The sequence below is a fragment of the Dasypus novemcinctus genome, chromosome 11 (assembly GCF_030445035.2).
Source record: "Dasypus novemcinctus isolate mDasNov1 chromosome 11, mDasNov1.1.hap2, whole genome shotgun sequence".
NCBI lineage: Eukaryota > Metazoa > Chordata > Mammalia > Cingulata > Dasypodidae > Dasypus > Dasypus novemcinctus.
The window spans coordinates 124,457,090-124,470,930 of record NC_080683.1 but is presented as its reverse complement, the minus strand read 5'-3'; positions in this window follow the sequence as shown (position 1 = coordinate 124,470,930).

Genomic DNA, 13,841 nt, shown 5'->3' with positions numbered 1-13,841 from the left:
TCCTGGGGCTTCCTTGTGAAGGCAAGCTCGCCCGCATGCTGTGGAGTGCTGTCCAGCCTGCAGGAGCTGCAAAGCGCCGCCTGGCCCGCAGGTGCCATGGAGATCCAACTCAGCAAGGTGATGCAACAACAACAAAAAAAAACCACAAAACACAGAAGAGCATGCAGTGAATGGACACAGAGAGCAGACAGCATGCAAAAAGCCACAAGGGCAGGGGGGATAAAAAAAAAAAGGGACGTTCTGTTTGTTTCAACCTCTAAACACTTTAGCCTTATAGCAGCTTTTCTTTGATTGGTATTTGTTTGGAATATATTTTTCATCATTTGCCTCTAACTTTTTGAGTGTCTTTATGTTTTCTCTATTTCTCTTGTAGATGGTATGTAGCTGTATTTTTTTCTTAGTCTACTTTGAAAATCTTTCCTTTAACCGAAGTGTTTTTGGTGTTTTGATCATTGTTTTTAGTATTGTGTGTGTCATATATGCACATTAGCTCCCTCTAGAATCTGATTAAATGTATGTTAGAACTTCCCACTGCATTTCACATTTCTCAATCCCTCTTTCTTATTTTCTATTTCCCATATTTCTGGACTATATTCCATTTTATTCACATCTATTTTTCAGTTCACTAATTTTCTCTTGAACTATATCTAAATACATTTTTCTATTTAATATTTTCTTTTAATATGTATTGTTTTATTCCTAGAAGCTCCTTTTCAAATCTTTCCTTGATTACATCTTCAAGTTTTTCTTGTATTAAATATTGTTATTTTATATGATGTGTCTGATATTTTCAACAGTTGAATAACTTTGAAATTTGTATCTATTGACTGTTATTGCTACTATTTGCTACTATTTATTTCTGTCTCTGTTTTTTCTTTTTCCTTCCTATTTTTGGTAGTAAGCTGCTCATTTCTCTTTGAGACTTTGGCTGAATTTAATTCCTACAGAGATTTGCATTGAATTCTGACGTTGCCTGGGAATGCCACTGCTTTGAATGACAATCCATCTATAAGAACATTTTGAATCCTCTAGGTGATGTGAATTCAGGTATCAAATGTACTGCAAGGGGCTGCTTGGAAGGATGAAATTTCAGAAAAGGATTTTCCTTCCACTTAGTGCTGGACTTCCAATAGGGAAATCCCCTCAGAGTCCCCTCTGCAAGGTGAAGTCTGTTTCTGACTCTCACAGTCTGAGTGCAGCCCCCTAGAAATCAGGCCCTGGGGGAACCCCTCTTGCTGGAGCCCAGCGTGGGCACAGGTTGGGCCTTACCTCTTCTCTCCCACACTCCACACCACCACTGACGCTAAGGGAAGCAGGTGTGGGTGGCACTCCTCAAGACTAAAACTAGCTTTGGACCCTGCTCACTGCAAGGCTCTTCTGGGCTCATTCACTTGGGGACTTTGGGGCGTTTCTTGATTCCCAGAAAGCTCAGCAATGCGTTTAGAAAGTTGTTTTTTTTTTTTTTTTTTTTTTTTACTTTTATTATTTTCTCTGCATGATAGTTTTTTCTGTTTGAAGAGTCATTCTATTTGACTAATCTGCCATATTATTGGAACAGCAGTACCCGAACAAATTTTTTAAAAAAAGAAACTGGCATGCTTAATTTTGAGGACTTTCAAAGAAGAAAAATTTGACATGATAGTCTAGCCATGTTATTCAAAGTCCATGGAAACTATCAATGTGATAAAAGTGTTAGAAACAGATAAGAGCTATCTTTTCAAACTGGAATAATAGCACAAAATACTGATAAGATGTGCTTAAGTTACTTTATTCTTATTTTAAATGGAGATAACATTAGGCAGAGTAAAAATGAGAATAAACTTATTGAAGAAAGCAATACCATCAAAAGATTTAAAAAATTAATGCTTAAGGAAGCACAACTGCTCCCCACTGGAAATAATTCTGAGAATCTCTTCCTGGAAAACAGCAGCAGCAGCAGCAGCAGCATGCAATGAGAAACCGGGTCTAGCAGTAGTTTACTTTGTGTTGTTAGCTAAGAGCCATGGAGCCACATGCTAGTGAAACATGCTCAGTGAACTGGAGAGTGATCAATTAAACCATTTTAGTTTGTTATCCTGAAATTGCCAGACCTTCAGATGCGGAGAGAAATACTAACAGTAACAGAATTAAAAAGGAAATAATTTCCTCCAGAAATCCCACTCTGCTTCCTCGGAGTCTTTGCACAGCTGCAATATGATCAAGGAATACTGGGCCCAGTATTTTGCTCTCTCAAAATCCTCTGAGAATATTTTTTTTTTCTTTTGGAATGACGTGGAAAGGGGTATTCCTCTGAATGGAACAGTCTAAATGGTGAGGGACCCCTCTTTCCCCTCCTCCAATCAAACTGGAAAGACTGACTCGATATAATATTTTAAAAATAAACTATCTGATGGAAAGTAACTTCAGAGAAATAGCCTTATTTGTAGATGACAGCATGCTCCTCTGGATAACACATTCCGGGGATGCTGGGATAAATTATATAGAGATTGTGAGCCTTTGGAGCAGAAGGGAAAATTGCGTGGGAGTTTTAGCAACAACACTTCAAAAGTAAGGAACTTCGGAAGACAGTTTAAACTATAAATATGTCCTCTAGTTACTTCTTATCATAAACAAAATGCTTGGGAATTCTCATCACCCTGCCACCTAAAGCTGAAAATTTCAACAAAATCTTTGGAATTTGAAAAGGCAAGGATGGGGCTTCACGTAATCCAAGTGGACAGTGTTTGGTTTTGGGGGCACCCGGAAAGCCCTCCTAGCCTGCTCCTTCTTCTCACCAGTGTGCACACCCCATCCTCCTGGAGGTACACTTCACCATCAGGGACCCGGCAAAGACGCGCAATGCTTCTGCAGAAGTACTTTGAAATCCAAATACTCCTTGAAAGCAAACAGTTACTTCCTGGTGAAGGAGGGGAAACGATCTCAACTCGGAGACAGAGACAGAGCACAAGGAGGGAGCCACAGGGGGCCTGCAGATCGTGTCCCAGGACACACAGCGCACAGCGTAGAGGGGAAGGAGCGCAGCCTGCAGAGTCAACAGGCGCTGTCAGGGCCAACGAGCAGAGCGCCAGACAGGCCCAGCGCTGCAGGAGGCAGTTCTGCTGGCGCCTGGATTTGGAGGACGGGGTAGAGGCTGGCGTGGGAACCCCGGAGGACGTCAAGGCAAGGACCCTCTGGAAACAGCCCAGGGCACAGCAAGAGCGTAGAGAGACGGGTGTTTCAGAGAAGTCCCAAGGGCTGCACTGACAAAGAAAGCAGAAGATTAGAGAGAATTTGAAATGATAAAATCATAAGAGAAGGGGATTAGAAAGAAGTCCTCTGGCCTATTATTTTTCTATTCCAGAGACTCGTAAGGCTGTTGGCCTCGGGAACTCCTTACACTCCTAAAAATTATTGGAAGCCCCAAAGGGATTTAATCGATGTGGACAATATATACTGTTATTTGCCGTATTCGAAATTAAGACTAAGAAATTTAAAAGCATTTCCTAATTCATTAAAAAATAACAGCAATTAGCCCACTACAACTTAACACAATGTGTGTTCATGCACAATCATTATATTTTCTGAAACAATAATATTAAGTTTTACACTTTGTGAATCTATTTAATGTCTGACTTAATAGGAAATAGCTGGGTTCTCATTTTGTTTCCCAAATTCAGTCTGCCTCAGTATGTAGTTTTGTTAAAGAAAAATGAAGAAAATCTGGCTGCACACAGATCTGGATTTGGAAAAGGGATAGATATTATTATAACCTTTACAAATAGCCACAGGTTTTCATCTTTATACTACATCAAAACTCAAAAACTGGAACTCCTTTATAATCTAATTGTGATGTGGGATCTGAAACCACATCGATGGAATTTTTTCATGTTCTATTACCATAAAATCAATTGGTCTAGTATAGATCTTTTACCCATGTGTGATTCTCTGACATCATGCAGTCATTTGGAAAATAGTGGTGCATGAGTTATGAGAATCTTCCCATTATACAATATCCAAAAATCCCCCGTGAAAAAGGGGACATCAGAGAAATCCCGTGTGTTCGAAGCTATCTAGCTCTTGGTGTAAGATATACATGCTCTAAAATTGTAAATTTTGTTTGAAGAGTTCCAATTTTATTATTGACTACAAACACCATAAGTTGTGTTTCCTGAAGTGACTGGCTAATGCTGAATTTAGAGAAAACGTTTGCTGAACCCCGGGTCCTCCTTCTCCATAGATCTATGCTCTCTTGTTCTTTCAGGTCCAAGTGGTGTTGCTAAGGATCCTGGCTTCTGGACAAAAGGGAGAAGCAGGGGCTGGGTTTGCCCTGCTGCTTGAAAAAAAAAAAGGACCATGTCTATGAAACAGAGTGCGAAACACTGGGGAACGAGCCCTGTGAGATGGAGCACCTACCATGCGTGCCGAGCGTGCCACCTTGAGAGAGAAGCCAGGTCATGGCGCCAGGAAGGTGCCCAGGCGGAGCCTGCCCCCCTCGCTGAGGGCTGGGAGCTGGGCAGAACAGGGCGCAGGAAGGTAGAGGACTGCACGGAGAAGAAGCTCCGAAAGCTGCAGGGAGTTCCCAGGAGTATGCACCTGCCCCCTGGTTAGCTCATCCTCGGACAGAGAAAGGCCCATGCCAAGGATTAGCGGTGACATGCTGGATCATGCGTGCATGTCTATCTTCGGGTGGATTTATATGGGCATCTCTGTTGAGTAATTGCCTAGGAGAGGAATTGTTGATCCATGGGGGATGCGAAGTCCTCCTTTTGTGGGTGCACCAATTTACACTCCCACAAATGGCTCCCATTTTAATTTTAGCCATTCTGTCCAGTGTATTGTTTAATTTTAGTTGTTCTGGTGGCTGTATAATATCATCCCATTCAGTTTTAATTTGCATTTTTCTAAGTACTATGGAATTGAGTTCCTTTTTAGATGCTCATTGGTTTTACTCATGCAACCATTATGGTATATCTAATCATCAAAATAACCTTATAATAAAAATAACATTTTCTTGTTATTTTGAATAAAAGGATTTATCCCCTTTAGAAATAACGTACTCCAACATCAAAGTTAAGAGGAAATTCTTTGTCACAATTGTTTATCTGTCTTGGAAATGGTCTAGTGAAAACTCTAAACTTTAGGAAAAACACATTTTAATAAGTAGCTTTGGAAAATCTTCATTAATTGAAGATTAATTACCAAGATTAATTACCAAGTTTTAGTTAGCCAGGGGGTGATGATAGATCCCCAAATGAAGTGAGGCACAGAGCCCTCCCCCTGTGGGCTTGGGGACAGGGGATGCTTGCTAATCTCACTTTATATTATACCTCACAAATGGAGACACTTGGGTAAGTGGTGTAGAAGATGGGATACTGGTGAATTTTCTCTCCACAAAATTAGAACAAATTGACAGATCTCTGTCAACTTTATAAATAACATCACTATGTAAATAAAATTGATGCTACATTGAAAGGGGCATCTGCTTGGACAAAAATAGACCGGGCATGGCCCAGTGAAAATTAGCGATCACGAGACAGTTTGCTGAATATTTTTTCTTTGGTGCTGTCTTTCCTGAAATACCTCCACCACCTGAAGCCTAACTCTTGGCTTTTCTCAGATCATTCGATTTAAAAATGTTTTTTAAAACTCAAGTGTTAAAAAAATTGCAGTGGGTGTCTAAATACGCCAGCAGCCTAGTTTCAGCAAACACAAATAGCCTAAAAGTCCCATTAGCCCTCACACAAGTGCTAATGGTCCTCATTAGATGTTCTACAGCACCCTTGCCTTGAAATGCAAAGCCAGGAGGCCTTCACAGCAACAAAAAACCACAGGTAAAGAGGTAGGAAACAGCTTGTTGGCCCTGATGCCCTGGTTGCTTACCTTTTTCCTGTTCATTTGGATGAAATCATAGCCACCCATTGAGACTAACAGCACACTCATCTTTAGAGAGCATCATGGCAACTAATGGGTTATACAACTAAAGAATTATCTGGGAAAAGAGGAAGAGATGCTTTGCCTCAATTATATCTCTTTATTAAAAATATAATGGAACAAATCATCTATTATGTCTCAAATTCTTAGTCTATATACAGTCAGTGTGTTTTTTCTCTGTTTTTCAAATAAGATAAGCAATTACTAAAAGAGCAGCTATCTCAGGCTACTACTGGTGATTGGGAAGTTTGCTGTGGTCTAGCTATAGACTTGGCCAATTAAGTGCTCATTATTGCTATTTTATATCATACAAAAGCAGCAATATTCACAAGTGCTTACTAAACATCAGGCATCATACTAAAACATCTTCTTGAATTATCTCTATGCTCCTCATAAAAATTACACAAGTTAATATTATTATTTCCAGTTTGTAGATGAGGAAACTGAGACTTGAAAGGTCTACATTGCTCCTTTTTTGCTTCTTTAATATTCTCTTTTGATGTCTCTTTTGCTGGACTTTTCTTCTGCCTTACCCCTCAAAGCAGTTGCTCCCCAAATTCTTTTGATTTTTTTCCCTTTGTAATCTCCTTGGAAAATTCGGTTTACATCATGGCTTCCTATAAGTTTCATTAATAAGATAGAAAGTAAAAAATACATCACTAATTAAGAGTGGAAACCAATGACAAATGAAAGACAACTTCGTTAGGCGAGTTGAGATTTTTTCTCAAATTTTAAATAACTAACTTTTAAAATGAAAAAAAAAAAGAATGGAAAATAATCACTACTTTGCATTTTCTTCAACTGACCTATTATGTAGAATTATCACTCTCTGTACCTTTGACAGTATTAAGCTGTATCTTACATATATTTGTACATATATTTATCCTGTGGAATTATACAGTGATTGACACAATGAAGGCAATGTGCTCACGAAAAAAAGTCATATTAGTATTATCTCTGATTACAATATTCCATCAAGTATAAGATATCTTATCACCTTAATGCAAGTCTTTTGGGAATTAAAAAAAAATAGGTTAAAATGAGCAAAAACTTTACTTGCAAACCAACAAAAGCATACATTTATTTATATATTTACATCCCACATTTTTTCTTCAATCTAATTGCTCCAAGTCACTTTTGGCCATAAGAGTGTTGCATAAAACCAAGGAGAGATGCTTATGGTCCTGGATTTCTAAACCCTTTAGGATGAACATTACGTTTGATTTAGTGGTGTGTTAAAGATCTCTTGTTTGTAATGATAAGATGTATTTGAAGTTCCTTACATTCCACGAAAAAGAGTTTAGTCTTTATCCTTGCAGACATTGCTGAGACATTCACATTTTTAAGCATTTTAAAACCTCTGAATCATAAGATTTGTGTTTGAGAAAAATATTGAAAATAGTATGTAAGGGAAATATAAAATGATGAAAGGAAAACTGGAAGCAGGGCAGTAGTGAACAGGTTTACATAGTGATCAAGTAGGAAGTGCTGAGATTCGCAAGCTAACATAGCAAAAATGGAGAGGAGAGGGCATATTGGAAAGATATTGAGAAAATGCAGTTAATGGAACTTGGTACCTAACTGGATGTATAGAGTAGGGATGCAGAAGAAGTTTAAGATATATTGATTAAAGAGTATCAATAGCAGCCCTTGAGGCAAGTTTCCCAAAAATGTACCTGGGTGAAAAAATCATTAGGAGAACAGTTAAGCCTGTCACCTCTCTCCTGCCTGCCTTTACTCCTTTCTTCAAAAATATTTATTGAGTACCCTTTTTGTGCCAGCCATTTTTCTAGGCTTTGGGACCACAGAAGTGAGCAAAATTATATCCCTGCTCTCAAGGGACTATAATGGGAAGGGGTACAACAAACAAACAAGTAAATACAGAGTGCATCACATGGTGGTAAATGCAGTGGAGGAAAATGTACATGAGGATAAACTTCCATTTTGAGCTTTGATGGAGCAAGTGGTAGCAGACTGACCCTCCCACCAAGAATACCTGCGAAGGCCAGATCAAAAACATTAAAAGGACTCTGTTTACTGCATCATGAATACCTTAGTGATAAGGACTTCAGGGCAAAATTTCCACAGGAAAGGGGTGACAAACTGCACAACTTCCCCCTTGAGAAATACTTTTGAGGCATTTTCTGACTCTAAAGTTAGGCATGTTGGGAAAATTTTCTAAGAAACTCAGCTGATACCATGAGTAAGAGATTAAAACCTAAGAAGAGCTTTTGGCAGTTGGGGTAGATTGAATCATTTCCCCCAACAAAAGACATTTCTAAATCTTAATCCACATTCCGTGGGTGTGAACACATTTGTAATGGGACTTTTTGAAGAAGTCATTGTTAGTTAAGGTGTGGCCAAATTGAATCAGGGTAGATCTTAATCTGTTGTACTGGATACCTTATAAAGAAAGGAAATATGGGAACAGTGGGTCAGTAGAAACCAGAGATCAGGGATGAAAGATAGGCATCACTATTAAGTTTACAGAATGAAAAGAGGATTAAAAGAGAACACTGTGATCAACTGTATGCCCCAAAATTAGGTAGCACAGATTAAATGGACAAATTTCTTGAAAAACAAAAAAATTTCCAAACAGACTCATGAAGAAAAGGAAAATTTGAATACACCTGTAACAAAAAAGACATTGAAGCCATAATCAAAAACCTCTCTATAAAGGAAAACCAAGGACCAGATGGCTTTCCTGTCGAATTTTATCAAATATTTTTTAAAAATTTGCATCAATCCTACCCAAATTCTTATGAAAATATAGAAGAGGAGGAAATACTTCCTTGCTCATTCTTGGAGGCCAATGTTACCCTGATACCAAGCCAAAAACATAACAGGAAAGAAAACATCAGATCAATATCCCTTATAAATATAATTGCAGAAATCCTCAAGAAAAATTAGCAAATTGAATCAACAAGACATAAAATGGATTATACACTATGATCAAGTGGAATTTATCACAGAAATGCAAGGATGGTTCAACATTTAAAAATCAATTGAGGTACTACACAATATTAGTAGAAACAAGGAAAGAAAAACTCAAGATCTTCTCAATATATGTAGAAAAAGCATTTGACAAAATCAAACACTCTTTTATGATAAAAGCACAAGATCAGAATAGAAAGGAAGACCCTCAAGCTCATAATTTTCATCTACAAATTTCACAGATAACATCATGCTTAATGGTAAAATAGTGAAAGTTTCCCTCTAAGGTGAGAGAAAAGAAAAAGATGTATGAGCTCACCACTTATTTTCATCACTATGCTAGAGGTTCTAGTTAGGACAGTTAGTAAGAAAAATGAAATAGAAGGCATCCAGATTGGAAACAAAGACATAAAACCATGTCTATTTGCAGATAACATGATCTTATACATAGAAAATCCTTAAGAATCCATGATACACACACAAACACACACAAATATTAGTGCTAATAATTTCAGAATAAAAGTTGCAGGGCAAAACATCAATATACAAAAATGAGTTGTATTTCTATACACTAACAATGAACTGTCTGAAAATGAAATTAAGAAAACAATTCCATTTACAATAACTTCAGAAATAATGAAATTTAGGAATAAATTTAAAGAGGGGCAGCATTGTACACTGGAAAACAAAACATTGCTGAAAGAAATTAAATAACACATATAAGTGGAAATATATCATATCTTCATGGAATGGAAGACAATATGTTAAGGAGATGCCTTGATTTTCCAGGGCCATTATGATAAATACCACATAATATATTAGCTTAAGCAATGATATTTACTGTCTCATAGTTATGAAGGCAAGTTTAGAAGTTCAAAATCAAGATATCAATAAGATTCTGCTTTCTCCAAAATCTCTTTCATTAAGTGAAATCTCTCCTTGTATCTACTCTTTTGTTTTACCCTGATTTCTGGCTTCTGGCTTCTTCCTGTGGCTTTCTCACTAATCCTGCCCAAATTGCCTCTTTATAAAGCTTCCAGTAATAATTATTATTACCAACCCACTCTGTTTGGTAACACCTTAACTATAACAATAACTTCAAAGTGTCCTATTTACAAATAATATCACACCCATAAGCCCCAGATTAAGATTTTAACATGTCTTTTGTGGGGGATTTGATTTAGCCTTCAACAGGTGGCAATACTACCAAGGTGATGTACAGATTCAATGTAATCACTACCAAAATTCATGGTTTTTTTTGGAAGGGAAGGAAAAGCTAATCCTAAAATTCATATAGAATTGCAAGGGACCCTGAATAGTCAAAAGAATCTTGAAATGAAAGAAGAACAAAGTTAGAGGACTCACAGTTTCTGATTTCAGAACTTGCTACAAAGCTGCAGTCATCAACCATTTGATAATGGCATAAGAATAGACATATGGATCAGTGAAATAAATTGAGAGTCCAAATAAACTCATACACATGTAGTCAATTGAATTTTGACAAGGATGCCAAGATCCTTCAAAGGAGAAAGACTCATCTCTTGAATAGATATAAAATATCTATTGGATAGTGCTTGTATTGGATAACTGGATATGCACATGCAAAAGAATGAAATTATACCCCTCGCACACTATAGAAAAATTTATTCAAAATGGATCAAAGCCCTAAATTTAATAGCTGAAACTATAAAAGACTTAGAAGAAAATATAGGACTGCAGTGAGTAAAATAGTGTCCTCCAAAGCCCATGTCCACCGACAACTTCATAATATGATCTTATTGGAAATAGGGTCTTCAAATGTATAATTAAAATGAGATTATCCAGGATTAGGATGGGCCCTTAATCTAGTCAGTATTGTCCTTAGAAGAGACAGAGAAAGACATACAAAGACCCAGGAGAGAAGTCAATGTGAAGATGTAGTCATAGATTGGAATTTTGCTGTAATGAGCCAAAGAAAACAGAGCCACCAGAAGGTGGAAGAGACAGGGAGTGATTTTCTCTTCAATCCTTTGGTGGGTTCATGGCCCTGTTACCATGAATTTGGACATCTGACCTCTGGATCTATGAGTGAATAAATTCTTGTTGAATTAAGCCACCAAGTTTATGGTAAAATTTTACAGCAGTCCTATGAAACTAACACAGGATAAATCTTCATGCACTAAGATTTGGCAATGAATTCTTAGATATGAGAATAAAAGCACACACAATGAAAAATAAACTAGATAAATTGGACTTCATCAAAATTTAAAGGTTTGTATACTAAAGGGCACTGCAAAGGAACTGAAAAGACAACACACAGAACAGGATAAAATATTTATATGTGTGTGTGATAAGGGTCTGCTATACAGAATATAGAGAGAATGCTTATAATTCAACAAAAAAAGACAATTCTATTAAAACAGGGAGTGGTTTGAATATACAGTTCTCTAAAAAAGATATACAGATGGCCAATAAGGATCTAAAAAGATGTTAAAGATCACTAGTCATTAGGGAAATGCAGGTCAAAACCACAATGAGATATCATTTAACACCACTTAGGAAGACTATAATCAAAACACAGACAATAAAAGTGTTAGCAAAGATGTGGAGAAATTGGAACCCCCAGAGATTGCTGTTAGGAATCTAAAATGGTGCAACCACTGTGGAAAATAGTCTAAAATTCCCCTGAACTTTAAAAGTAAGATTAGCATGTGACCCAGTAATTATACTCTTAGTATATACCAAAGAGAATTGAAAACTTATGTTCATACAAATTATTCATGAAAACAAATAAGTGGGAACAACCCCCATATCCATCAATTGATGGCTAAATAGGCAAATATAGTATAGCCATGCAATACAATATTTTTGGCCATAAAAAGGACTGAAGTACTGATATATGCTAAAACATGGATGAAACTTGGAAGAACTATGCTAACCGAAGGAAACCAGACACAAAAAGCCACATACATTAGGATTCCATTTATATGAAATGTTCAGCATGTCAAGTTCACTAGTGTACTAGTGGTTGCCGGAGGATGAAGGAGGGGTGAATTGGGACTAATTGCCTGTAGTTGTGGCATTTCTTTTGGGGGTGATCAAAAAATTCTAGAATTAGATAATGGTGATTGTGGTACAACATAGTGAATATAATAAAATCACTGAATTTTGTGATTTAAAATGGTGAATTTTATGTGTTTATATCTCAAAAATAATTTTAATATTTTCAAGACAAGAGATGAAAAGGAGGTTTGATTACAGAACTGGATTCTATAAAAAATCAAATGGAAATCCTAGAAATAAAAATTATAACTTAATTGAAGAATTCAATACAGGGTGTTATCAACAGATTAGATAGAGAAGAGGAGGAGATTAGTGAAAAGGAAGATAGAGTTGTAAAAAACATTCAAATTAAAAGACAGAGGAAGCAAAAGTGGAAGATAAAATGTCTAATGGAAAATAGTGAAAATGTCTGTATTATTTGTGTTCCAGAGAGAAAGAGGAAAGAACGAGGAACAGAAACAATATTTGAAGATATACTGGCTGGGAATTTTCCAAAGTTGATAAAAGCCTCATATTCAAGAAACTCTACAAATATCAAACAGGTTAAATTATAGGAAAATCATATCTAAGCATATCATAGTAAAACTTTTGAAAATAAAATAGAAGAAATATATTTTAAATCATCCAGAGAAAAGGGACATGTTGATTGAAAATGTTAACGGTAAAACTAATGGTTAAATTTTCAACAACGAAAAAACCTTCAAATGCAGAAGCCAATGGAAGGACATCTTTAAAGTGTCCAAAGTACATAGTAAGTATTTGTCAGAGATCTTTCAATTTTGGTTCCAGACTACCACAATAAAGCAGATATCACAAAAAAAGTGTATCACACAATTTTTTTCATGTTAAAGTTACCTTTGCACTATACTGTAGCCTATTAAGTTTGCAATAGAATTATGTCTACAAAACAATTTACATATCTTAATTAAAAATACCTTAATGCTAAAAATGTTAACCATCTGAGCCTTCAGCAAGTCATAATCTTTTTGCTAGGGGAGGGTCTTGCCTCAACGTTAATAGTTGCTGACTGATCAAGGTGGTGGTTTCTGAAGGTTGGGGTGGATGTAGCAATTTCTTAAAATAAAACAGCAATGAAGCTTGCCACATTGATCGACTCTTCCTTTGTTGAAATATTTCTCTGTAGCATGCAATGCTGTTTGATAGGATTTACCCATAGAAGAACTTCTTCAAAATGGTAGTCATTTCTCTCAAAGCCTGCCACTTCTTTCTCAATTAAGCTTATGTAATAGTCTAAATCCTTTGTTTTCATTTCAACAGTGTTCACAACATCTTCACCGGGCATAGATTCCATTTTAAGAAACCACTTTCCTTGCTAATCCATAAGAAGCAATGCCTTATCCCTTAGGTTTTATCATGAGATTGTGGCGATTCAGTCACATCTTCAGGCTCCACTTCAAATTCTATTTCTCTTGCCATTTCCACACATCTGCAGTTACTTTCACTGAAGACTTGAGCCCGTCAAAGTCATCCACGAGGGCTGGAATCAACTTCTTCTTTCTTAATGTGGATATTTTTACCTCCTCCCATGAATTATGAATATTCTTCATGGCATCTAGAATGGTGAATTCTTCCCAGGAGGTTTTCAATTTACTCTGCCCAGATCCATTACAGGAATCACTAATTATGGCAGCTGTAGCCTTATGAAAGGTTTTTCTTAAAAACTAAGACTTGAAAGTTAAAATTATTCCTTGCAACTTAGGATAAATTGAAAATCTGTTTAGTGCAAGCACCTTCATCAATGATCTTAGCTGGATCTTCTGGATAATGTACAGCAATTTCAGCACTTGCTGCCTTATCTTGCGCTTTTATGTTATGGAGATGGCTTCTTCCCTTCATGGCTTCTTCCCTTCAACCTCATGAATCAACCTCGTAAGCTTTTGTTTTTTTTCACAGCTTCCTCACCTCTCAGCCTTCAAGGAATTGAAGGGAGTTAG